General features: G+C 47.0%; 1 protein-coding gene across 1 annotated transcript in view; it reads right to left on the bottom strand.

Moving 5' to 3' along the window:
* The window catches only part of LOC140481816 (C-X-C chemokine receptor type 2-like), a 36,050-nt gene extending 23,772 nt beyond the window's left edge, over positions 1–12,278 (bottom strand). The window contains exon 1 of the mRNA XM_072578342.1: positions 12,198–12,278. The gene's annotated coding sequence lies outside the window, so the exon portion shown is untranslated. The remainder of the gene's footprint in view (positions 1–12,197) is intronic.
* Between the last annotated feature and the right edge of the window lie 12,972 nt (positions 12,279–25,250).

Below are 25,250 nucleotides of genomic sequence, written 5' to 3'. Positions count from 1 at the left end.
CTCTATTTCCTAAACTGTCAAGGGGGCATTAAGGAGACAGGCCTGTTCCAAGGTTACCCCTGGGAGGTCCAGGTTCTTAAAAAAGGTCTCCATTTTAGCACTCCTGTCTTCGCAACCTTCAGACCGATACAATTCAGAGTAAAAGCTTCAAAAAACCTCATTAATCTTTTTAGCATCGTATGTAAGGACGCCAGCACTGTCTCTGATTGCAGTAATGGATTGGGGAGCATGCTTTTTCCTAGTCAGGTCGGCTAAATACTACCCTGGCCTATCCCCATATTCGAACAGCCTTTGTCTTGCAAAAGCAATTTCTTTCTTTGCGTTTTGTGACAGTATTGAATTCAAGGCAGCCTGCAGGGCCATGATCCACTGTAGCTTAGTCACCGACGGCCGCGGAAGATGTGCTGCCTCCACAGCTTTCAACCGCGTCTCAAGTAGACTCTGTTGCTCCTCCTTCTGTCATTTCTGGCTTGCCGAATAGGAAATAGCTAATCCCCTAGCAAAGGCCTTAGCAGTCTCCCATAGCATAGATGGACTACTAGCTGTGTCTGAGTTGATAGTCAAGAATTCCTGAAAATCCTTCAAAAAGTATTCCACAAATTTGGAATCCTTAAGGAGAAAAGGGTCCAAACTCCAATGCCGCAAACCTAGCCCTTCACTCTTGGCCTTAACATCCAAATATACTGCCGCGTGATCAGAGATATCTATATTCCCAATTTTACAACCCATAATCAAATCCAGAAGGGCCGAGGGAGCCAGAAAGTGGTCAATCTTCATGTGACATTTATGTGGGTTTGATAAAAAGGTGAAGTCCCTGCCGGTAGGGTGAAGACATCTCCAAATATCCACCAGCCCCAACTCCTTGCATAAGTCAACCACCTGTTTGGCCTGCGAAGAAATAGTTGGAGACCCAGAAGGCATCCTGTCCACTGTTGGATCCAAAAGACAATTAAAATCTCCCCCCATAATAATGTGTCGTGTTCTAAAAGCACTCAACTTAGAGAAAGCACTAATCAAAAATTTGAGAGGATGCGCTTGAGGACAGTAGACATTTAAAATGCCATATTCCTCCCCATTTATCAAGGCTTTAAATATCACAAACCATCCCTGCTCATCTTTCACCTGCTCTAATAATGTGTACGGAAGATTCTTCTGGATAAGTACCGCCACTCCCCTACTTTTAATAGTAAAGGATGAAAAGAATACCAGGTCATAACCCCCCCTGTTGTAATTTCAGGTGTTCCCCATCATCAAGATGGGTTTCCTGCAACAAAGCGATATCAACCCTTTCCCTCTTAAGGCTAGAAAGCACATTTTTCCTTTTAACAAGCAAATGACTTCCCTTAATGTTCCAGGTGCACCATTTAATAAGACACTTAGCCATATCCCCTTTCAGACACCCTTGAACCCCTCAGAGGGAGAACCCCCCTTGCAAAGCACCGAGCATAAGTAAATAAAGACTCATAGAATCGAGAAACTATATATACAAAAACTACTCTATCATAACTATAAACAACTATTACTACCAAAAACTACAAAGAAAACCAACTATAAAACCTTGAATGGAAGACTCTTCCCCCTGCCCATAGGGGGCACACACCCTACCCATCCCCTCCTTCACAGCTCCTTCAAACCTGGAATGTGCCCCAGCCTTAGGCCAGAAAAAAAAACAAAGAGATGATCCTTAAATCAGCAGAAAAAAGACTAAGTCAGTATGAGCACTCCACCCATCCCTGGCTTCCTGTCACCCCTACTTGTGACTAAACGAGAAACAGAACAAACGAAGAAAAGGGGAGGAGACAACAAAGAACATCCACAAAATTTCCCATCAGAAAATCCAGTTATTAAAAAAAAGGAACAACTTATTCCAAGGTCTTTTCCGCGTTTCCAAAAAGGAAATTATTAGGGAGAAAGAAAGGAATTTTAAAAAGGAAGAGAAAACATGGGGAAAGATAGAAAAGAGAACATTAACCGTATTCTTCAGGCCAATCCGTCTATTTTAAAGTGTCCACAAAATGTTTTTAGTTTTATCCGCTGAGTCAAATTTATAAACTGAGTCCTCGTGGCTGAAACAATGCACTGTGGGGGCCGGAGTACTGGATGCCCAGGTTCCTCGGCCTCTTTTTAACTTCATCGAAGGAATTCCTCTTTCGAATGAAAGCTACAGAGGAAACCTTGGAAAACATGATTTTTGACCCCTTGTACAGCAGCGCCTGCGGATCTTTTCCCAGGGATCTGGAAGCTTTTATGACTTTTTGCTTGTCCTTATATGAGTGGAAGTGCACTAGGACCAGGCGGGGATGCTGCACCGGCCCTGACCAGTGCTCTGTTAGCTGATAAAGCCTTTTCAATCTGAAGCCTGCTGGACTCCATGTGAAGGCCCAAAAACTTCAGCAGCCAGTTTTCAAAGAAGCTGACCGGCTGCTCACCTTCCTCACATTCAGGGAGCCCGACAATTCGGAGATTTATCCTCCGACCTCGATTTTTGAGGTTGTCAATATGATTTTGCAAGGCCTGCACCTCTCGCTCCAGCACCTGGATCTGACTGGATGAGGACTCCATCACAGCTTCCGAGGCCTTAGTCCGACCCTCCACCTCCTCCAGCCTCTCCCCGAGGCCCTGGATCTCCTGTTTGTGCTTCTGCAGCATGGATGTGATAGGTTGACCTGGGCATGAATCTCCCCACGGATGTCCTCAATCGCAGCCCCAACTTTCAAGGTAAGTTTCTCCATCGCCGCAGCCAATTCCTGTGAGTCTGTCAGTTCCCCGGGTGGGGGCCGGAGAGGCTGCTCCTGCTGCAGTCTCCGGTGTTGTAGGTGCTGCAGGGGAGAGTCCTCCCTGTTGCTGTTTGCTCACTCCTTTTCCCTTTGGCATCCTTCCCACTCCCGAATATTAACAAATATGTGTTCTGTAAGGTTTTAAACTAATAATTCCACCATATAAATTGGCCAGGGATGGCAAAAATCACCAGTACGCCTTGGCTGTTAGGCAGAGCTGTTCACAGCAGTTCTACAGAATCGCAGCCATCTTGCTGAGTCCATGTCATTGGCTTTTAAGATTGTCAATATACTCAATTCAAACTGGATTGGAGTTTGATTTTTTTGGGGGGTATAATTTAAACTGATTGGCCAAATTCGAATTTGTGTTTTTGTCTCATAGCAACACAACGAATGCTGTTTGTTCTGAATCCAATGTTACTTTGTAAATTCTCCAGCACTCTTGGGTGCTTTGCAAGTCCTTCACTCTCTTAAAGGTACACCCACATCTTCATAACACTGAGCTCATGGCAGGTAGTAGGCTGTGGGATGTGTTGAAGGACACTCGGATCAATTACAGAGTTCTGATTCAGAATGTCTCTGAAATGCTCCCCCCAATGTTGCTTGATGGCTTCTTTATCCTTGATAAGAGTCACCCCATCGTTGCCACAGAAAGCTGTGGTGGCAGATTCCTTGTGGATATTTAAAGCTGAGATATTCAGGGAATGAAGGGTCATGGGGAAAGGGCAGGGAAGTGAATCCTATTAAATGGCAGAGTAGGCTCAAGCAGCCAAATGGCCTACTTTTCCTCCTGTTCCTTTTTCTTATGATCTTATTTAAATGTATTAAGTTTAAGGTGACAGGGGAAACATTTCAAGGAGATGTGGCAGGCATGTTTTTTGCACAGTGGGTGGTAGATGCTTGGAAGGCACTGCCAAAGCAGACAGTAGAAGCAGAAACATTAGCAACGTTTAAGAGGCATATAGACAGACACTTGAACAAGTAGGGAATAGAGAGATAGGGAACAAGTACAGGCAGATGGGATTAGTTTAGAATGGCATCAAGATCAGCACAGACATGATGGGCTGAAGAGCCTATTCCTGTCCTGTACTGTTCTATGTTCTATACTATGATGAAAGGACGTCTCATTAGCAGGTTTTCAAATTTGCTGGAATTCTCCTGGAATCCATTAAGTTCTGGAATGTTCAGATAAATACTTCCACAATCTTGACAGCCACTTCCTCTAAAACCTCAGGTGCAGGCCATTAGGCGATTTGTCTTCCTTCAGTTACATTAATTTATCAAATACTTTATCCCTAGTGATAGAGACTGTCAAGATCTTGTCTCCCATTCGCACCTTGCTTATCTGTGATCTTTGGGATGTTTATAGTGTCCTTTACCCTGAGGACTGAAGCGATATATTGTTTTTAATTATATGTCATCATTAATTCCCCAGTTGTCTCCTTAAAAGGTTCCACCCACCTTTTTACGTTTTCATTTTATATACACGTAGAAGGTCTTACCATTTGCTTTATATATTTCTTGACAATTTGTTTTCATAATCAATTTATGACAATTGTGGTGCCTTGTTGCACACTGCCATGAATTCCCAATGTTTCACCACCCCAAGTAAAGAAATTTCTCCTTATTTCATCCCTTAATTTAAGCTACTTCCCTACTTCTAGACGCACCACCCAGGATAAATATTTTATACCTGGATCTGACTAAAAGGAGTGAGGAGTTGCATACATTTAGTATTAATAAAAAGACTATACTGGAGAAATTAATGGGACTGAAAGCTGGTAAATCCCCAGGACCTGAAGTCTGCATCCCAGAGGTGGCTGTACAGATAATCAATGTATTGGTGATTATCTTCCTAATTTCTAAAGATTCTGGAATAATTCCTGTGGATTGGAAGATGGCAAATACCACCTCAATATTTAAGAAGGGAGCGAGAGAATTAATGGGGAACTGCAGCCCTGTTGGTCTGAGATGAGTAGATTGGAAAATGCCAGAATCTATTATAAAGGAAGGGATAATTGGGGCACTTGGATGATAATTATCAGATTGGACAAAATCAGCAGGGATTTGTGAAAAGGCCATTTTTAATTAACTTGGTTGTGACCATTGAAAATGTTATTGACAAAATTGAAAAAAGGAGAACTGTTGGATGTAATATATTTAGATTTTTAGAAGGCTTCAGGAGTGTTTAAACTAATTCAGCAGGGGGATGGGAACCTGAATTGTAGCTTCAATGTATAGGAGGTTGAGAGTGGTGAGGTAATGAATAAGGTTGCAGGAGTGTACTGGCAGGCAAGAAGGTGGTTTGAAGTGTGTCTACTTCAACACCAGGTGAATTCAGAATAAGGTGAGTGAATTTGCAGCATGGGTTGGTACCTGGTACTTCGATGTTGTGGCCATTTCGGAGACATGGATAGAGAAGGGGCAGGAATGATTGCTGCAGGTTCCGGGGTTTCGATGTTTCAATAAGATCGGGGAAGGTGGTAAAAGAGGGAAAGTGTGGCATTGTTAGTCAAGGATGGTGGCAGAAAGGACATTTGAAGATTTGTCTACTGAGGTAGAATGTGCTGAGGTTCAGAGAGGTCGCCCTGTTGGAGTTTTCTATCAGACTCCAAATATTTCCAGCGATGTAGAAAAAAGGATTGCAAAGATGATTCTGAATAGGAGCAAAAGTAACAGGGTAGTTGTTAAGGGGGACTTTAACTTTCCAAATATTGACTGGGAATACTGTAGTTTAAGTATTTTAGATTGGTCAGTATTTATCCAATGTGTGCAGGAAGGTTTCCTGACACAGTATGTAGACAGGCCAACAAGGAGCGAGGCCACTTTGGATTTGGTACTGGGTAATGAACCCAACCAGATGTTAGATTTGGAGGTAAGTGAGCACTTTGGTGATAGTGACCACAATTTGGTTACGTTTACTTTCTTATTGGAAAGGGATAAATATACCGCAGGGCAAGAGTTACAGCTATGGGAAAGGCATTGCGATTAGGTAAGATTTAGGATGCTTGGGGTGGGGAAGGAAACTGCAGGGGATAGATAGAATTGAAATGTGGAACTTGTCCAAGAAATAGCTACTGCATGTCCTTGATAAGTATGTATCTGTCAGGCAGGGAGAAAGTGGCTGAGCGAGGGAACCGTGGTTTACTAAAGAAGTTGAATCTCTTGTCAAGAGGGAGAAGAAAGCTTATGTTAAGATAAAACGTGAAGGCTCAGTTAAGGTGCTTGAGGGTTACAAGTTAGCCAGAAAGAACCTAAACAGAGAGCTAAGAAGAGCCAGGAAGGGACATGAGAGGTCTTTGGCAGGTAGGATCAAGGGAAACCTTAAAACTTTCTGTAGGTATGTCAGGAGTAAAAGAATAAGTAGAGGAAGATTAGGGCCAGTCAAGGACAGTAGTGGGAAAATGTGCGTGAAGTCCGAAGAGATAGGAATGGCACTAAATGAATATTTTCCATTAGTATTCACACTAGAAAAAAACAATGTTGTTGAGGAGAATACTGAGATACAGGCTATTAGACTAGACAGGATTAAGGTTCATAAGGAGGACGTGTTAGCAATTCTGGAAACTGTGTAAATAGATAAGTCCCCTGGGCCGGATGGGATTTATCCAAGGATTCTCTGGAAGGATAGGGAGGAGATTGCACAGCTTTTAGCTTTGATCTTTATGTCATCATTGTCTACAGGAATAGTGCCAGAAGACTGGAGGATAGTAAATGTTGTCCCTTTGTTCTAGAAGGGGAGTAGAGACAACCCTGGTAATTATAGACCAGTGAGCCTTATTTCTGTTGTGAGTAAAGTGTTGAAAAAGTTTAAATGATAGAATTTATAATCATCTAGAAAGGAATAATTTGATTAGGGACAGTTAACACAGTTTTGTGAAGGGTAGGTCATGCCTCACAAACCTTATTGAGTTCTTTGAGAAGGTGACCAAACAGGTGGATGAGGGTAAAGCGGTTGATGTAGTGTATATGGATTTCAGTAAGGCATTTGATAAGGTTCCCCATGGTAGGCTATTGCAGAGAATATGGAGGCATGGGATTGAGGGTAATTTAGCTGTTTGGAACAGAAATTGGCTAGCTGAAAAAAACAGAGGGTGGTGGTTGATGGGAAATGTTCATCCTGGAGTTCACTTAATAGTGGTGTACTGCAAGGATCTGTTTGGGGGCAACTGCTGTTTGTCATTTTTATAAATGACCTGGATGAGGGTGTCAAAGGATGTGTTGATAAATTTGCCAGTGACACTAAAGTCACTGGAGTTCTGGACATTGCAGAAGGATGTTGTCGGTCACAGAGGGACATAGATCAGCTGCAGAGCTGGACTGAGAGGTGGCAAATGGAGTTTCATGTGGGAAAGTGTGAGGTGATTTACTTTGGAAGGAGTAACAGGAATGCGGAGTACTGGGCTAATGGTAAGATTCTTGGTAGTGCAGATGAGCAGAGAGATCTTGATGTCCATGTGCATAGATCCCTGAAAGTTGCCAGGGATGGGGTTGCTAAGAAGGCATATGGTGTGTTAGCTTTTATTGGTAGAGAGACTGAGTTTTGGAGCCCTAAGGTCATGTTGCAACTGTACAAATCTCTGGTGCGGCAGCATTTGTAGTATTGCGTATAGTTCTGGTCACCACATTATAGGAAGGACATGGAAGCACTCGAAAGGGTTCAGAGGCGAATCACTAGGATGTTGCCTGGTATAGAGGGAAGGTCTTATGAGAAAAGGCTGAGGGACTTGAGGATGTTTTTGTTAGAGAGATGGTTAAGCGGTGACTTAATAAAGCCATGCAAGATGATCAGAGGATTACATAGGGTGGACAGTGAGAGTCTTTTTCCTCAGATAGTGATGGCTAGCACAAGGGTACATAGCTTTAAATTGAGAGGTGATAGATGTTGGACAGATGTCAGAGGTAGGTTCTTTACTCAGAATGTAGTAAGGGTGTGGAATGCCCTGTCTGCAACTGTAGTGGACTTGCCAACATTAAGGGCATTTAAATGGTCATTGGATAAACATGTGGATGGTAATGGAATCGTGTAGGATGGATGGGCTTCAGATTGGTTCCACAGGTCACCGCAACATGGAGGGTTGAAGGGCCTGTACTGTGCTGTAATGTTCTATGTTCTATGTTTTTGATGAATACCCCCATAGGAGGTTGATTAGAAAATTTAAAGCACATTAAAGGGATAGGAAATGATGTACTGTCATGCATTAAGGATGTACAAATGGACAGAAAACAAAAATTTGGAATAAATAGGTCATTCCTGCATCACCAGACTGTGACTAATGGGGTACCACAAAGATCAGTACCTGTTCACAACATGCATCATTGATTTGCAGTTGGGGATCTGTTGTAATATTTCCAAATGTGCAGATGATACAAAGCTAAGCAATAATGTATGTTGTGGGAAAACCTAAAACATTTTCAGAAAGATTTAGATAGGCTTAGTGATTGGGCAAGGATGTGGCAGATGGGATATAATATTTAAAAATATGAGGTTATCCACTTTCATAACCAGAACAGAGATGCAAAGTTCAGTACAAATTTTCCTCCAAAAAATATAACTAATATTCTTTATTGGCTATCCCTCAGCCAATTTTGGATCCACATTCCTATAATCCCTTTTATTCCATGACCTCTAGCTTTCTCACAAGTCTGTTGTATGGAATTGTCTCAAACACTTCTTGGGAGGCACGTACACCCCATCAATGACTTTCCATTCATTAGTACTTCTTTTTACCTCTTCAAAAAATCCAACAAGTCAGTTGGACAGGATTGCCCCATAACAATTCCATACCGTCTTCCAAATCAATCAACATTTTTCTGGGGGGGGTTGATTAATATTATCCTAAGTAATTGTTTCTGGAAGTTTCCCCACCACTGAGTTAAACTGACTGGCCTTTGGTTCCTGGGCCAATCTTTAAAACATATTTTTAAACAGGCACATAATGTTTGCCATCTCCAGTCTCTCAGCAGCAACTCTGATCAAGGGAAAACTGAAAGATAATTACCAGTTCCCTTGCAATTTCCATGCTTACTTCCTTGAATATCCCTGGATGCATCTCCAAATTTAAGTACCAGCAGTTTACGTAATACATCCAGCTTAAGAATTTCAAACCCTTCTAGAGAATGGGATTTCTCCTCTGCCACCATGGTCTGGTCAAACATTTGTCAAAGGTGGCAAAGTAACACACTAATCCTTTCAGCTTTGTCCATAGAGAAAGCTTTCACATTGTTCACCGTATTAAAACCATAAGAAATAGGAACAGGAGTAGGCCGTTTGGCTCCTGAGGCCTGCTCAGCCATTCAATAGAATCATGGCTGGTTCGACACTCGTGACGAAAGATGTTGAGATGAAACAGGAAATTGTAGACCAGTGAGTCGCATGTCAGTGGTTGGGAAACTACTTGAGAAAATTCTGAAGGAGCCAATTAATACCCTGTTGGAAAGGGCTGGATCAATTATTTTATTCCTGATGAAGGGCTTTTGCCCAAAACGTCGATTTCGAAGCTCCTTGGATGCTACCTGAACTGCTGTGCTCTTCCAGCACCACTAATCAAGAATCAATTAGGGGTAGTCAGCATGGCTTTGTCAGAGGGAGGTCATGCCGCGCAAATTTGTGAGAATTTTTTGAAAATGTGATCAAGTGTGTGGATGAGGGAAGTTGAGTTGATGTAGGTTATATGGATTTTAGCAAAACTTTTGGCAATGATGCCCGTGGGAGACTGATTGAGAAGGTTAAAGAACATAGAATTGAGGGAAATGTGGCAAGATGGATCAGAAACTGGCTTAATAATAGGACACAAGGGGTAGTGGTAGAAGACTATTTGAGTGACTGGAAGCAGGTGTCCGGCAGGATCAGGACTTGAACCCTCATTGTTAGTTATACACATTCTGTGGCAAATGGTATTTAACCCTGATAAGTGTGATGTGGTGCACTTTGGAAGAAGAAACATGTTGAGGGAGTATTAAATGAATAACAGGACACTGGGTAATGCTTATAGGAACATAAGGATCTTGAGGTAATTATTCACAGATCCCTGAAGTCGGTAGAGCGTGTGAATAAGGTAGTTAAGAAAGAATATTGGACACGTGCTTTCATCAGTCATGGCATAGAGTATAAGAGCAAGGAGGTAATGTTGGAGTTTTACAGAATATTGCTCAGACCGCAGCTGGAGTATTGTGTGCAGGTCTGGTCACCTCACTCCAGGAAGAACTTGATAACCCTAGATGGGATACAGAGGAGGTTCATGAGAATGTTGCCTGGGATGGAGAAATTGAGCTTTAGGGAGAGACTAAATAGGCTTGGATTATTTTCTTCAGAGCAGGGAAAACTGAGGGGACAACATGATTGAGATGTATAAGATTGGGAGGGATATGGACAGGGTGAACAGAAAGAGCAACTGTCCCCCTTGGCCGAGGGGTCAATCATGAGAGGGCATAGTTTTAGGGTAAGGGACAAGAGATTCAAAGGCAATTTTGGACTAAACATTTTCACACAGCAGATGGTGGGAATCTGAAATGCACTACCTGGGAAAGTAGTGGATGCCAGAAACCCTAAAAACTTTTTAAAATATTTGGATGAGCACTTGAAATATCATAACATTCAACGATATAGGACAACATAGAACGTAGAACACAGGACAAGTGCAGGAAATTGGGATTAGCATGGCTTTTGTAGTAGTTATGTTGGTGCAGACTCGATGGGCTGAAGAGCTTTTCCTGTACTGTACAACTCTATAAATCTGGGGAAGGGGGCCAAACTTTCTCAGTTGTGATTCCCAGATGACATCTCACCAGCACCTTGTATAGTTGCAGTAAGTCTTTCTCATTCTTATACTCCAACCCCCTTGATATAAGGGCCACTATTCAATTAGCCTTCCTGATTACCTGCTGCATCTATGTGCTAGCTTTCTGTGTTTCATGCTCAAGTACTTTGCTTTGCAGCTTTCTGCAGTTTTTCTCCATTTAAATAATATTCTGTTCCTTTGTCCTCCCTTCCAAAATGAACTACTTTGCATTTTCCCACATTATACTCCATTTGCCAACTTTTTGCCCACTTACTTAACCTGTCCTCTATAAACTATTTGTATCTCTCTCAAAATCTACCTTTCCACCAATTTAAGTGGTGTCTCAAATTTAGCCACAGTACATTTACTTCCTCCCTCCAGCTCAGTGGCTCAGTGGTTGGCACTGCTGCCTCATAGCACCAAGGACCCAAGTTTGATTCCAGCCTCGAGCGACTGTCAGTGTGAAGTTTGTACATTCTCCCTGTGTCTGCATAGGTTTGCTCTGATTTCCTCCCACAGTCCAAAGGTGTACAGGTTAGAATCCATTGAATTCCTACAGTGTAGAAACAGGCCCTTCGGCCCAACAAATCCACACTGACCGTCTGATGAGTATCCCAGTCAAACTTATTCCCCTACCCTAATACTCTATATTTATCCCTGATTAATGCACCTAACCTATGCATCCCTGAACAGTATCGGCAATTTAGCATGGCTAATTCACCTAACCTGCGCATCTTGGACTGTGGGAGGAAACTGGAGCACCCGGAGGAAACCTACGCAGATACAGGGAGAATGTGCAAAGTCAACACAGTTGCCTGAGGCTGGAATCAAACGCAGGTCCCTGGCACTGTGAGGCAGGAGTGCGAAGCACTAAGCCACTGTGCTGCCCCCTAGGTGAATTGGCCATGCTAAATTGCCCATAGTGTTCCGGGATGTATAGGTTAAGGGCATTACTCGGGGAAATATAGAGTAGTAGGGTAGGGGAGTAGGTCTGGGTAGGGTACTCTTCGGAGGATTGGTGTGGACTTGTTAGGCCAAATGGCCTGTTTCCACACTGTAGGGATTCTATGATTCTTAGTCATTAATATCTTTTGGAAACACTTATATGTAACATCACTGGTTATGGATTACCAACTGAAAAGGTACTCCTAATCCCCGCTCACTGTTTCCTGCTTATTAGCCAATTCTCTGTCGTGCCAATATACTGCCTGCAAAACCATGTGCCCTTATCTTATGATTTAACTTTTTGCGAGGTACCTTGTTGAATGCCTTCTGGAAGTCCAACTGCAACACATCTACTGGCTCCCGTCAATCCACTTTGGTTCAGACTTCCTCGAAAATCCCAAATAAATTAATTAGACACGATTCCTTTTCATGAGGCCATGCTGACGCTGCTTGACTAGATTATGGTTTTCCAAGTGTGCTGCTGTGACTTTCTTAATAATTGATTCCAATACTTTTCTTACAGTGGATGTTGGGCTAATTGACCAATAGTTTTTGCCTCACTCATTCCCTTTTTTAAAGACACTTCAACAGCAAAATATGTTTTTGTAATGCTGTACTTCCTATAGACAAAAAAACTAGTTCTTACACACTGAGTTAAACACTTACAGCTTATTATAAACTAAATGTTACCTACCTATAGCCAATATCAGGATCTCCAAAAGTTCCTTTGCTGCAGAATTTACACACTTAACAACTCAGCTTCTTCAATGTTTCCCCTCATTTCACATTAAATATATTTTATCTTTTAAATTACTTAATTCAATATGTTCTTGATAAGCTTCGTTACTGCTTTCACACCCATTACTGAAATGTTCCTGAAGCTCTAAATGTTTATCTTTAACTGCTGTTATATTATCACAGACTGGTGTTAGTTACAGATAACATGAACTCTAACTGTCAGCAATGTGTTCATTATTAATTCAAAAAGCACATAGCTTCTGAGCAACTCTAAATAAAGGCCATTCTAACTCAGCCAAATGACACTATGGCTGTCTGGTTCCCCTCAGAACAACAGTAACACATCAAATTCTCAGTCTGCAACTCAACACATGTTTCCCCACCACAACCTCTGTGGAGAAATAACAGTATGGTGCTAATGTTGCTGAGTCAATGAAAGGAAGATAGTTTTGCAAGCTGAACTGGGCTGCATTCACAACTCTGTAATATTTTGTCGTCTTGGGCAAAGCAGTTGCCATACCATGCTGTGATGCTTTCAATGGTGCATCTGTAAAAATTGGCAAGAGTCATTGTGGACACACCGAATTTAGATTTGCATTTTGTTGTCACATGTACTCATGTAAAAGTGGACAATGTCACTACATGTGGTAGAAAATACCCAGGTACAAAATCTTAGTTACAGGAAGAGAGAAATAAAGAAATAAGTTAAAAGGTTCAGCACTCCAGTCTTCTTACCATAAAGTAAGGGCAGTACAGTGGCTCAGTGGTTAGCACTGCTGCCTCACAGTACCAGGTACCCGGGTTTGAGTCCAGCCTTGGGCAACTGTCTGTGTGGAGTTTGCATGTTCTCCCCTTGTGTGCGTGGGCTTCCTCTCACAATCCAAAGATGTGCAGGTCAGGTGAATTGGCTGTGCTAAATTAACTATCATATGAGATGCATTAGTGAGGGGTAAATATGGGGTAGGTGAATGGGCCTGGTTGGTTGCTCTTTGGAGGGATGATGTGGAGAAAGTGAGGACTGCAGATACTGGAGGTCAGAGCTGAAAAATGTGTTGCTGGAAAAGAGCAGCAAGTCAGGCAGCATCCAAGGAGCAGGAGAATCGACGTTTTGGGCATAAGCCCTTCTTCCAGAATCAGAAGGGCTTGTGCCCGAAACGTCGATTCTCCTGCTCCTTGGATGCTGCCTGACCTGCTGTGCTTTTCCAGCAACACATTTTTCAGCTCAGGAGGGATGATGTGGACTTGTTGGGTTGAAGGGCTTGCTTCCATACAGTAGGGAATCTAATCTAAAAGTAGAAAAATAAAGAAATAAAGTTAAAATGTCAAACATAGTCTTCCTTTCTCAAGCCATGGACTTGCAGATGCTCCAAACTGGGCTTCTCTGTTGAGAGAGCCCCTGGTCAGAGGTGGCATAATATGACTGAAGTTCACAGAATTAGCTTGCCTGATTGAGTCTTAAAGTGAGGTCATAAGGTGGCACAAAGGGAATTTTGCAAAGGAGTTATCCCAAGGTAACAGGGTCTACTTTGAACAAAAAATCATATAAATTAATATGCAGAACCTTCTGTAAAAAAAAAGCTGCAGTTGTCATAGGAGACAGTTTGATAAGAGATGTATGAGGACAGGCAGCCTGATGTTTGTAGCAAGCATTAATTTTTTTAAAAAGTACGATCCCACAACAGAGACAAATGAGAAGATTTATGAGTGACAGTAGTTTAACCTTAGGGAGGTCGGCGAGGAGAGTTTGTCTACTGAGTTAGTATGGGTGAAAGTCAGAAATAGGAAAGGAACAGTTGGGAGTTTCCTATTGACCCCACAATAGCAACAGAGATATGGAGGAGCAGATTGGGAGGTATATTTTGGAAAGGTGTAGAAGTAACAGGGTTGTTGTCATGAATGACTTCAACTTCCCCAATATTAATTGGAACCGCCTGAGTGCAAATAGTTTGGATGGAGCAGATTTTGTCAGGTGTGTCCAGAAAGGGTTCCTGACTCAATATGTAGATAGGCTGACTAGAGGGGAGGCCATATTTGATTTGGTGTTGGCAACGAACCAGGTCAAATATCTCGGTGCCAGAGCATTTCGGTGAGAGTAACATAGGCTGTTAGATTAGATTCCCTACTGTATGGAAATAGGCCCTTCAGCACACCAACCCTCTGAAGCGTAACGCAACCAGACCTTTTCCTCCACCCTATATTTGCCCCAGACTAATGCACCTAACACTATGGGCAATTTAGCATGGCCCATTCACCTGACCTGTACATCTTTGGATTGTGGGAGCAAACTGGAGCAACCGGAGGAAACCCACACAGACACGGGGAGAATGTGCAAACTCCACACGGTCACCCGAGGCAGGAATTGAACTTGGGTCCCTGGCGCTGTGAAGCAGCAGTGCTAACCACTGAGCTTCCATGCCATCCACAGTCCTGGAGAGTCATGGAGAGGGATAAGAGCAGATTGTATGGAAAAGTATTTAATTTGTGGAAGGGGAATTACAATGCTATTAGGCAGGAACTGTAGATCATAAATTGGGACCAGACACTCACAGGGAAATGCATGCCAGAAATGTGGAGGCTGTTTAGGGAGCACTCGCTGCGAATGCTGTATGGGTTTGTCCCAATGAGGCAAGGAAGGGATGGTAGGGTGAAGGAACCTTGGATAACAAGAGATGTGGAACATCTAGTCAAGAGGAATAAGGGAAAAACTTAAGGTTGAGGGAAAAAGGATCATTCAGGGATCTAGAGAGTTACAAGGTAGCCAGGAAGAAACTGAAGAATGGACTTAGGAGAGCTAGAAGAGGGCATGAAAAAGCCTTAGCGTGTAGGAGTAAGGGAAACCTCAAGGAGTTCCACAGTTATGTGAGGAACAAGGGGATAGCCAGAGTGAGGGTAGGGCCGATCAGGGATAGTGGAGGAAACTTGTGCTTGGAGTTGGAGGAGGTAGGGGAGGTCCTTAATGCATACTTTGCTTCATTATTCACTAGTCAGAGGGACCTTGACATTTGTGAGGACAGCGTGAAACAGGCTGATACGTTCGAACAGGTTGATGTTAAGAAGGAGGATGGGTTGGAAATTGTGAAACACATGAGGATAGATAAGGGAAGAGATTGCTGTGCCCTTGGCAATAATCTTTGCATCCTCACTGTCCACTGGAGTACTGCCAGATGATTGAAGGATGCCAAATGTTATTCTCTTGCTCAAGAAAGGGAATCGGGATAACCCTAGGAATTACAGACCAGTCAGTCTTATGTAGTGTTGGGCAAATTATTGGAAAAATTCTGAGAGGCAGGATTTGTGTTTACTTGAAAAGGCATTACTTGATTAGAGATCATTAGCCTGGCTGTGAGAGTGGCAGGCCATGCCTCACGAGCCTTATTGAGTTCGTTGAGGATGTGACAAAACACATTGATGAAGGGAGAGCGGTGGATGTGGTGTACATGGATTTTAGCAAGGCATTTGATGAGGTTCCCCATGGTAGGCTAATTCAGAAAGTAAGGAGGCAGGAAATTTGGCTGTCTGAATACAGAATTGGCTGGCCTATAGAAGGCAGAGGGTGGTAGTAGGCGGAAAGTACGCATCCAGGAGCTTGGTGACCAGTGGTGTTCTGCAGGGATCTGTTCTGGGACCTCTGCTGCCTGTGGTTTTTATAAATAACTTGGATGAGGAATTGGAAGGGTGGGTTAGTAAGTTTGTTGATGACATGAAGGTTGATTCACTAGTGAGTAGTGGGGAGGGCTGTTGTAGGTTGCAGCAGGACATTGACAAGATGCAGAGCTGGGCTGAGAAGTGGCAGATGGAGTTCAACCTGGAAAAGTACGAAGTGATTCATTTTGGAAGGTGAATCAGAATACAGATTACAGGGTTAAAGGCAGGATTCTTGGCAGTGCGGAGGAACAGAGGGATCATGGCGTCCATATCTATAGATCCCTCAAAGTTGCCAACCAAGTTGATTAGGTTGTAAAGAATATGTGTGGTGTGTTAGCTTCCATCAGCAGAGCTCTTGAGCTTCAGAACCGTGAGCTTGGTATTTTCTCATTAGAGTGAAGAGGGTGAGAAGTGACTTGGTAGAGGTGGACAAGATGATGAGAGTATAGATAGATAGAATTTTTCCCAGATCTGAAATGTCTATCACGTGGGAGCATAATTTTAAGGTAATTGGAGGAAGGTTTACGGGAGATGTCAGAGGTAGGTTCCTTACTCAGGGAGTGGTGGGTGTGTGGAATGCACTGCCAGTAGTGGGAGTAAAGCCAGATATATTAGGGACATTTAAGTGACTATTGGATAGGATCATGGATGATAATAAATTGAAGGGTGTATAGGTTAGCTTGATCTTAGAGTAGGGTAAAAGGCCAACATCGAGGGCTGAAGGGCCTGTACTTTGATGTAGAACATAGAACAATACAGCACAGAACAGGCCCTTCGGCCTACGATGTTGTGCCGAATATTTGTCCTAGCTTAAGCACCTATCCATGTACCTATCCAATTGCCGCTTAAAGGTCACCAATGATTCTGACTCTGCCACTCCCACGGGCAGCACATTCCATGCCCCCACCACTCTCTGGGTAAAGAACCTACCCCTGACATCTCCCCATACCTTCACCTTAAATTTATGTCCCCTTGTAACACTCTGATGTACTGTTCTATGATCTATTAGGTCTAACTATATAGCTTTATTGGAACTGATGGTACAACTTTTACAACATTTAATAAAAATTAATATCCTTTTATATATCTAGTAATGAGGATAGTAAACATTATCACTGATTTTAAAATGACCTTACATGAAAGATAAGTATAATACAGGGAGAAAGAAACTGCTCACAACTCATTAGCTAAAGAATGCTAACAGTAGGTGTAACAATAAAACTTTATATATAACCAACATTAGATTCGAACTAATATTATGAATCTTATAGCAATTAGTAAGAACTAACCTCCTTTTGTATCTCCTGTGATTAGGACAGTGGGAAATATAAGATGAGTAATAGAATTTAACCAGGATAACAATGAATACGATGAATAACAGAATTCAAGCAATCCTTAGAGACATGCAAGTCTGAGAATATAATTCATCGGGTATATTGTAAGAACCAAAGGCCTCGTGATACGATGTCCAGTAAACATCATGAGGTCATGGGGAACCTAAGGCTATTGATAGGTGTGCCCATCATTGATCAGGTGTCTCACAGGATTGGATGCATAGATTAAGAGGGAAGCAAAATGACGGTGTTGCATGTAATAACTGTAACGTGAAAAGTATAAAAATGTTGCAGTGACAGGGGATATCCGTGCAGCAAAGACTTCTCTTCGGATCTGAGATTAATAGGGTGATGGGGCCCCACGTGAAGGACAGATTTGGAGCAATCTGTGGCCTCACCCCTACGTGTGATAAAGAGCTCGAATAAAGATCATTGTACTGCTGCACACAGAACTCAAGACTGTTCTTTGCCATTGCTCTCCCCCACACTGGGCATGCTTTCACCCGCATTGGGCTAAGACCAACCCAAGCATGCCAGGCATCACTGCTGCTTGCAGGGCTTCATCCCCGACTGTCACTGACTGCCTCTGACCACCGCTGCCATTATCTTTCACCATCACCATCAGCCATTGACATCGACTGGGCTCACGCTGGGCCCAGCTGCTGTCACACTCCTTAACCGCCATTGCCCTGCATAGCTCCAGTTTTCCATATGCTTAAAGTCCAGGCTGGGCCTACTCTCGCCCGTGCAGGGTTCACTCCAGGTCTGCGCTGGGCTTTCTCGAGGTCAGGGAGTTATGCCACCGATGACACTGAGCTCAAAAGGTAAGTGAGGAAAATAGAAGATAGAAAAGTAATGAGAAAAACAAAAGAAAAGCTGGCAGAGAGGATGACCTCTGACTCAGGAGCCCCAGAATCTCCTTCGCCCCTGACAAAGACCGGGTTCAGTAATGCCCTTTAGGGAAGGGGAAATCTAAATTTCTCACTTGGTTTGGCCTACATGTAACTCCAAACCCACAGCATTGGAATGTTTAACATTGGAATGGCATAGGAGGCCACTCAGTTTAAGGACAATTTGGGATGGGCACCAAATGCTGGCAATGAGACCCACATACCATGAAACTTTTAAGAAAATAACAACTGTCTTGCAGAGTGATATAGAAAGGATCATGGAAGGAGGCCAATGTAATGGAAAACATCAATCAGAATTAGAATTAGCATTACTGTCACATGTATTCATGTGAGTACAATGAAAAGTTTACAAGTTCCTACTTATGGTTCCATCTGAGGTACCAAGTTGCCTCGGTACAGATTCTTAAGCGCAAATTCTCAGAGGAAAAATTAGAGAAATAAACAAATAAAAAGTCCAGCAATAAATTAGAAAAAATGGAGAAATAAGAGATCAGAGTAGCATTCCTTTCAACCTCAATCTCGTTAGGCTTCACCTCAAAACCAGGAGTTTGAATCCATGCTGGGGCCAGGAGTTCAGTTCCACACTGAAGCCAGGAGTCCAAGTCCACGCTGAGACCGGGAATCCAAGTCCACACTGAGGCTGAGAGTCTGAGTACGCATTGAGGCCGGGGGTTTGCGTCCACATTGAGGCTGGGAGCTCAGGTCCACATTGAGACCGGGAGTTTGGGTCCACGCTGAGGCCAGGTGTTTGAGTCCACACTGAGGCCCGGAGCTCGAGTCCATGCTGAGACTGGGAGATCGAGTCCACACTGAAGCCGGGGTTCGAGTCCACATTGAGGCCGGGAGTCTGACCCCACATCGAGGCCAGAAGTTCGAGTCCACACTGAGGGCGGGAGTTCAGGTCCACGCTGAGCCAAGGTGTTTGTGTCCACACTAAGGCCTGGAGTTTGAGTCCATACTGAGGCCGGGAGTTTGAGTCCACACTGAGGCCAGGAGTCCGAGTCCACACTGAGGCCGGTAGTTCGAGTCCACGCTGATGTCGGTAGATCGAGTCCACACTGAGGCCGGTAGACCGCGTCCACGCTGAGATCGGGAGACCAAGTCCACAGTGAGGCTGGGAGTTTGAGTACATACTGAGGTCGGTAGATCGAGTCCACGCTGAGGCCAGGAGGCTGAGTCCACACTGAGGCTGGGGGTCTGAGACCATGCTGAGTTCAGGTCCATGCTGAGGCCGGGAGTCCGGGTACAGGCTGAGGCCAGGAGACTGAGGTCACCCTGAGGCCGGGAGCTTGAGTCCACGCTGAGGCCAGGAATGTGAAACCACACTGAGGCCGGGGGTTTGAGTCCACACTGATGCCGGGAGTCCTGGTCCACACTGAGGCCGTACGTTCAACTCCACACTGAGGCTGGGAGCCTGAGTTCACGCTGAGGCTGGGGGTTCGAGTCCACGCTGAGGCCGGGAGATCGGGTCTGTGTTTAGATTAGCTTAGATTACTTACAGTATGGAAACAGGCCCTTTGGCCCAACAAGTCTACACTGACCCACTGAAGCGCAAACCACCCATTCGCCTACATTTACCCCTTTACCTAACACTACAGGCAATTTAGCATGGCCAATTCACCTGACCTGCACATCTTTGGACTGTGGGAGGAAACCGGAGCACCCGGAGTAAACCCACACAGACACGGAGAGAGCATGCAAACTCCACACAGTCAGTCGCCTGAGTCGGGAATTGGACCCGGATCTCAGGCTCTGTGAGGCAGCAGTGCTAACCACTGTGCCACCGTGCCACCCACTGAGGCCGGATGTTCGAGTCCTTGCAGAAGCCAGGAGTCCGGGTCCACACTGAGGCCAGGGGTCCAAGTCCACACTGAGACCAGGAGACCGAGTCCACATTGAGGCTGGGAGTTTGAGTCCACGTTGAGGCCGGTAATTCGAGTCCACGCTGAGGCCGGGGGATCGAGTCCACGCTGAGATCTGTAGATCGAGTCCATACTGAGGCTGGGAGTCCGAGTCCACGCTGAGACTGGGAGATCGAGTCCACACTGAGGCCGGGAATTCGAGTCCACATTGAGGCCGGGCGTCCAAGTCCACACTGAGGCCGGGAGTCTGACCCCACATCGAAGCCAGAAGTTCGAGTCCACACTGAGGCCGGTAGTTCAGGTCCACGCTGAGCCAAGGTGTTTGTGTCCACACTAAGGCCTGGGGTTTGAGTCCATACTGAGACCGGGTGTTCGGGTCCACATTGAGACCAGGAGCCCAAGTCCCCATTGAGGCCAGGAGTTTGAGGCCACGTTGAGGCTGCGGGTCCGAGTGCATGCTGAGGCCGGGAGTCCGAGTCCACAGTGAAGCTGGGAGTTTGAGTCCACAATGAGGCCAGGATTGTGAATCCACACTGATGCTGGGGGTTCGAATCCAAGCTGAGGTCGGGAGTTCGAGTCCACACTGAGGCCAGGTGTCCGAGACCATACTGAGACCGGGAGACCAAGTCCACATTGAGGCTGGGAGTTCAAGTCCACACTGAGGCCGGGAGATCGAGTCCACGCTGAGGCCGGTAGTTCGAGTCCACACTGAGGCCGGGAGATCGAGTCCACGCTGAGGTTGGTAGATTGAGTCCATATTGAGGCCGGGAGATCGAGTCCACATAGAGGCCGGGAGTTTGAGTCCACACTGAGGCTAGGAGACCGAGTCCACACTGAGGCCGGTAGACCGAGTTCACAGTGAGGCTGGGAGTTTGAGTCCATACTGAGGTCAGAAGATCGAGTCCATACTGAGGTTGGTAGATCGAGTCCACGCTGAGGCCAGGAGGCTGAGTCCATACTGAGGCCAGGAGATCAAGTCCACGCTGAGGCCGGGAGTCCAAGTGCACACTGAGGCTGGGGGTCCAAGTCCATGCTGAGGCCGGGAGTTCGGGTCCACACTGAGGTTGGGAATACGGCTCCACGCTGAGGCCAGGAGACTGAGGTCACCCTGAGGCCGGAAGCTTGAGTCCATGCTGAGGATGGGGGTCTGAGTCCATGCTGAGGATGGGGGTCTGAGTCCATGCTGAGGATGGGGGTCTGAGTCCATGCTGAGGATGGGGGTCTGAGTCCATGCTGAGGATGGGGGTCTGAGTCCATGCTGAGGATGGGGGTCTGAGTCCATGCTGAGGATGGGGGTCTGAGTCCATGCTGAGGCCAGGGATTTGAGTCCATGCTGAGGCCAGGAGTCTTAGATCACATTGAGGCCCGGAGTTTGGATCCACACTAAGGCCGGAAGTCTGAGTTCACGCTAAGGCCAGGAATGTGAAACCACACTGAGGCCGGGGGTTCGAGTCCACACTGAGGCCGGGAGTGCGAGTCCACACTGAGACCGGGAGACCGAGTCCACATTGAGGCTGGGAGTTGGAGTCCATGCAGAGGCTGGTAGATTGTGTCCACACTGTGGCCGGGAGATCGAGTCCACAATGAGGCCGGGAGACATAGTCCACACTGAGGCTGGGAGTCTGAGTTCACACTGAGGCCGATGATTCGAGTCCACGCTGAGGCCGGGAGTCCTAGTCTACACTGAGGCTGGGAGTTTGAGTCCACGCTGAGGCCCGGAGTTTGTGTCCCACACTAAGGCCGGGAGATCAAGTCCACACTAAGGCCGGGAGATCAAGTCCACACTGAGGCCAAGAGATCAAGTCCATACTGAGACCAGGAGAGCGGGTCCACGCTGAGGCCAGGTGTTCGAGTCCTTGCTTAGGCCGGGAGTCCGAGTCCACACTGAGGCCAGGCGATTGAGTCCACACTGAGGCCGCGAGATCGGGTCCACACTGAGGCCGGATGTTTGAGTCCATGCTGAGGCCGGGAGTCCAGGTCCACGTTGAGGCCGAGAGATCAAGTCCACGCTGAGGCCGAGCATCTGAGTCCACACTGAGGCCGGGAGTTCAGGTCCATGCTGAGGCCAGGAGTTTGGGTCCACATTGAGACCAGTAACCCAAGTCCCCCTTGAGGCCAGGAGTTCGAGTCCAAGTTGAGGCTGTGTGTCTGATTTCATGCTGAGGCCGGGAATCCGAGTCCACAGTGAAGCGAGGAGTTTGAGACCACATTGAGGCCAGGAGTGTGAATCCACACTGATGCCGGGGTTTCAAATCCAAGCCGAGGCTAGGTGTTCGAGTCCACACTGAGGCCGGGAACTCCATACTGAGACCGGGAGACCGAGTCCACGCTGAGGCCGAGCATCTGATTCCACACTGACGCTGGGAGTTCAGGTCCACGCTGAGACCAGGAGTTTGGGTCCACATTGAGACCAGGAGCCCAAGTCCCCATTGAGGCCGGGAGTTCGAGTCCACGTTGAGGCTGCGGGTCCGAGTCCATGCTGAGGCCGGAAGTCCGAGTTCACGCTAAGGCCAGGAATGTGAAACCACACTGAGGCCGGGAGTGCGAGTCCATACTGAGACCGGGAGACCGAGTCAACATTGAGGCTGGGAGTTTGAGTCCATGCCACTGGGGCCGGGAGATCGAGTCCACTTTGAGGCCGAGAGACATAGTCCACACTGAGGCCAGAAGTTTGAGTCCACACTGAGGCCAGGAGTCCTAGTCCACACTGAGGCTGAGAGTTTGAGTCCACGTGAGGCAGGGAGTTCGGGTCCCACACTAAAACTGGGAGATCAAGTCCACACTGAGGCCGAGAGATCAAGTCCACACTGAGGCCCAGAGATCAAGTGCACACTGAGGCCGAGAGATCAAGTACACACTGAGGCCAGGAGTTCGAGTCCACACTGAGGCCGGGAGATCAAGTCCACACTGAGGCTGAGCATCTGAGTCCACACTGAGGCCGGGAGTTCAGGTCCATGCTGAGGCCATGGGTTTGGGTCCACATTGAGACCAGGAGCCCAAGTCCCCATTGAGGCCGGGAGTTCGGGTCCACGTTGAGGCTATGGGTCTGAGTCCATGCTGAGGCCGGGAGTCTGATTCCACAGTGAAGCTAGGAGTTTGCGACCACATTGAGGCCAGAAGTGTGAATCCACACTGATGCTGGGGTTTCAAATCCAAGCCAAGGCCGGGTGTTCGAGACCACACTGAGGCCGGGAGCTCCACACTGAGACCGGGAGACCGAGTCCACGCTGAGGCCGGGAGATCAAGTCCACGCTGAGGCCGAGCATCTGAGTCCACACTGAGGCCGGGGATTCAGGTCCATGCTGAGGCCATGAGTTTGGGTCCACATTGAGACCAGGAGCCCAAGTCCCCACTGAGGCCGGGGGTTTGAGTCCACGTTGAGGCTGCGGGTCCGAATCCATGCTGAGGCCGGAAGTCCGAGACCACAGTGAAGCTGGGAGTTTGAGACGACATTGAGGCCAGGAGTGTGAATCCACACTGATGCTGGGGTTTCAAATCCAAGCTGAGGCTGGGAGTTTGAGTCCACACTGATGCCGATAGACCGAGTCGACACTGAGGCTGAGAACTCCACACTCTGACCAGGAGACTGAGTCCACGTTGAGGCCGGGAGTTCGAGTCCACGCTGAGATCGGTAGATCGAGTACACACTGAGGCCGGGAGATCGAGTCCACACTGAGGCCAGGAGTTTGAGTCAACACTGAGGCCGGGAGATCGAGTCCACACTGAGGCCAGGAGTTTGAGTCCACACTGAGGCCAGGAGATTGAGTCCACACTGAGGCCGGGTGTTCGAGTCAATGCTGAGGCCGGGGGTTTGAGTCCACACTCAGGCCGGGAGTTTGAGTCCACACTGAGGCCAGGAGTTTGAGTCCACACTGAGGCCAGGAGATTGAGTCCACACTGAGGCCGGGTGTTCGAGTCAATGCTGAGACAGGGGGTTTGAGTCCACACTCAGGCCGGGAGTTTGAGTCCACGCTGAGGCTGGGAGTTCGGGTCCTACACTGAGGCCGGGAGATCAAGTCCACGCTGAGGCTGGTATATCGAGTCCACACTGAGGCCAGGAGATCGAGTCCACACTGAGGCCGGGAGACCTAGTCCACACTGAGACCATAAGTTCGAGTCCACACTGAGGCTGGGAGTCTGAGTTCACGCTGAGACCGGGGGTTCGAGTCCACTCTGAGGCCGGGATTCTGAATCCACACTGAGGCTGGGAGTTTGAGTCCACGGTGAGGCCGGGAGTTTGAGTCCCACACTAAGGCGGGGCGATCATGTCCACGCTGAGGCCGAGAGATCAAGCCCATACTGAGGCCGGGAGTCCGAGTCCACACTGAAGCAGGGAGATCGAGTCCACACTGAGGCCGGGGGTTCGAGTCCACACTGAGGCCGGGGGTTCGAGTCCACACTGAGGCCGGGAGATCAAGTCCACGCTGAGGCTGGTATATCGAGTCCACACTAAGGCCGGGAGATCGAGTCCACACTGAGGCCGGGAGATCAAGTCCACGCTGAGGCTGGTATATCGAGTCCACACTAAGGCCGGGAGATCGAGTCCACACTGAGGCCGGGAGACCTAGTCCACACTGAGGCTGTAAGTTCAAGTCCACACTGAGGCTGGGAGTCTGAGTTCACGGTGAGACCGGGGGTTCGAGTCCCACACTAAGGCGGGGCGATCATGTCCACGCTGAGGCCGAGAGATCAAGTCCATACTGAGGCCAGGAGTCCGAGTCCACACTGAAGCCGGGAGATCGAGTCCACACTGAGGCCGGGGGTTCGGGTCCACACTGAGGCCAGGTGTTCGAGTCCACACTGAGGCCAGGAGGTCGGGTCCCCGCTGAGGCCGGGAGCTCAAGTCCAAACTGAGGCCGGGAGTCTGACCCTACATCGAGGCCAGAAGTTCGAGTCCCCACTGAGGCCGGGAGTTCACGTCCATGCTGAGCCAAGGTGTTTGTGTCCACAGTAAGGCCTGGAGTTTGAGTCCATACTGAGGCCGGGTGTTCGGGTCCACATTGAGACCAGGAGTTTGCGTCCACATTGAGACCAGGAGCCCAAGTCCCCATTGAGGCCGGGAGTTTGAGTCCACGTTGAGGCTGCGGGTCCGAGTCCATGCTGAGGCCGGAAGTCCGAGACCACAGTGAAGCTGGGAGTTTGAGACCACACTGAGGCCAGGAGTGTGAATCCACACTGATGCCGGGGGTTCGAATCCAAGCCGAGGCCGGGAGATCGAGTCCACACTGAGGCCAGGAGTCTGAGACAACACTGAGAC

Source organism: Chiloscyllium punctatum, chromosome 10, assembly GCF_047496795.1.
Source record: "Chiloscyllium punctatum isolate Juve2018m chromosome 10, sChiPun1.3, whole genome shotgun sequence".
In the NCBI taxonomy this organism is placed as follows: Eukaryota; Metazoa; Chordata; class Chondrichthyes; order Orectolobiformes; family Hemiscylliidae; genus Chiloscyllium; species Chiloscyllium punctatum.
This window is presented reverse-complemented; position numbering and strand designations above follow the sequence as displayed.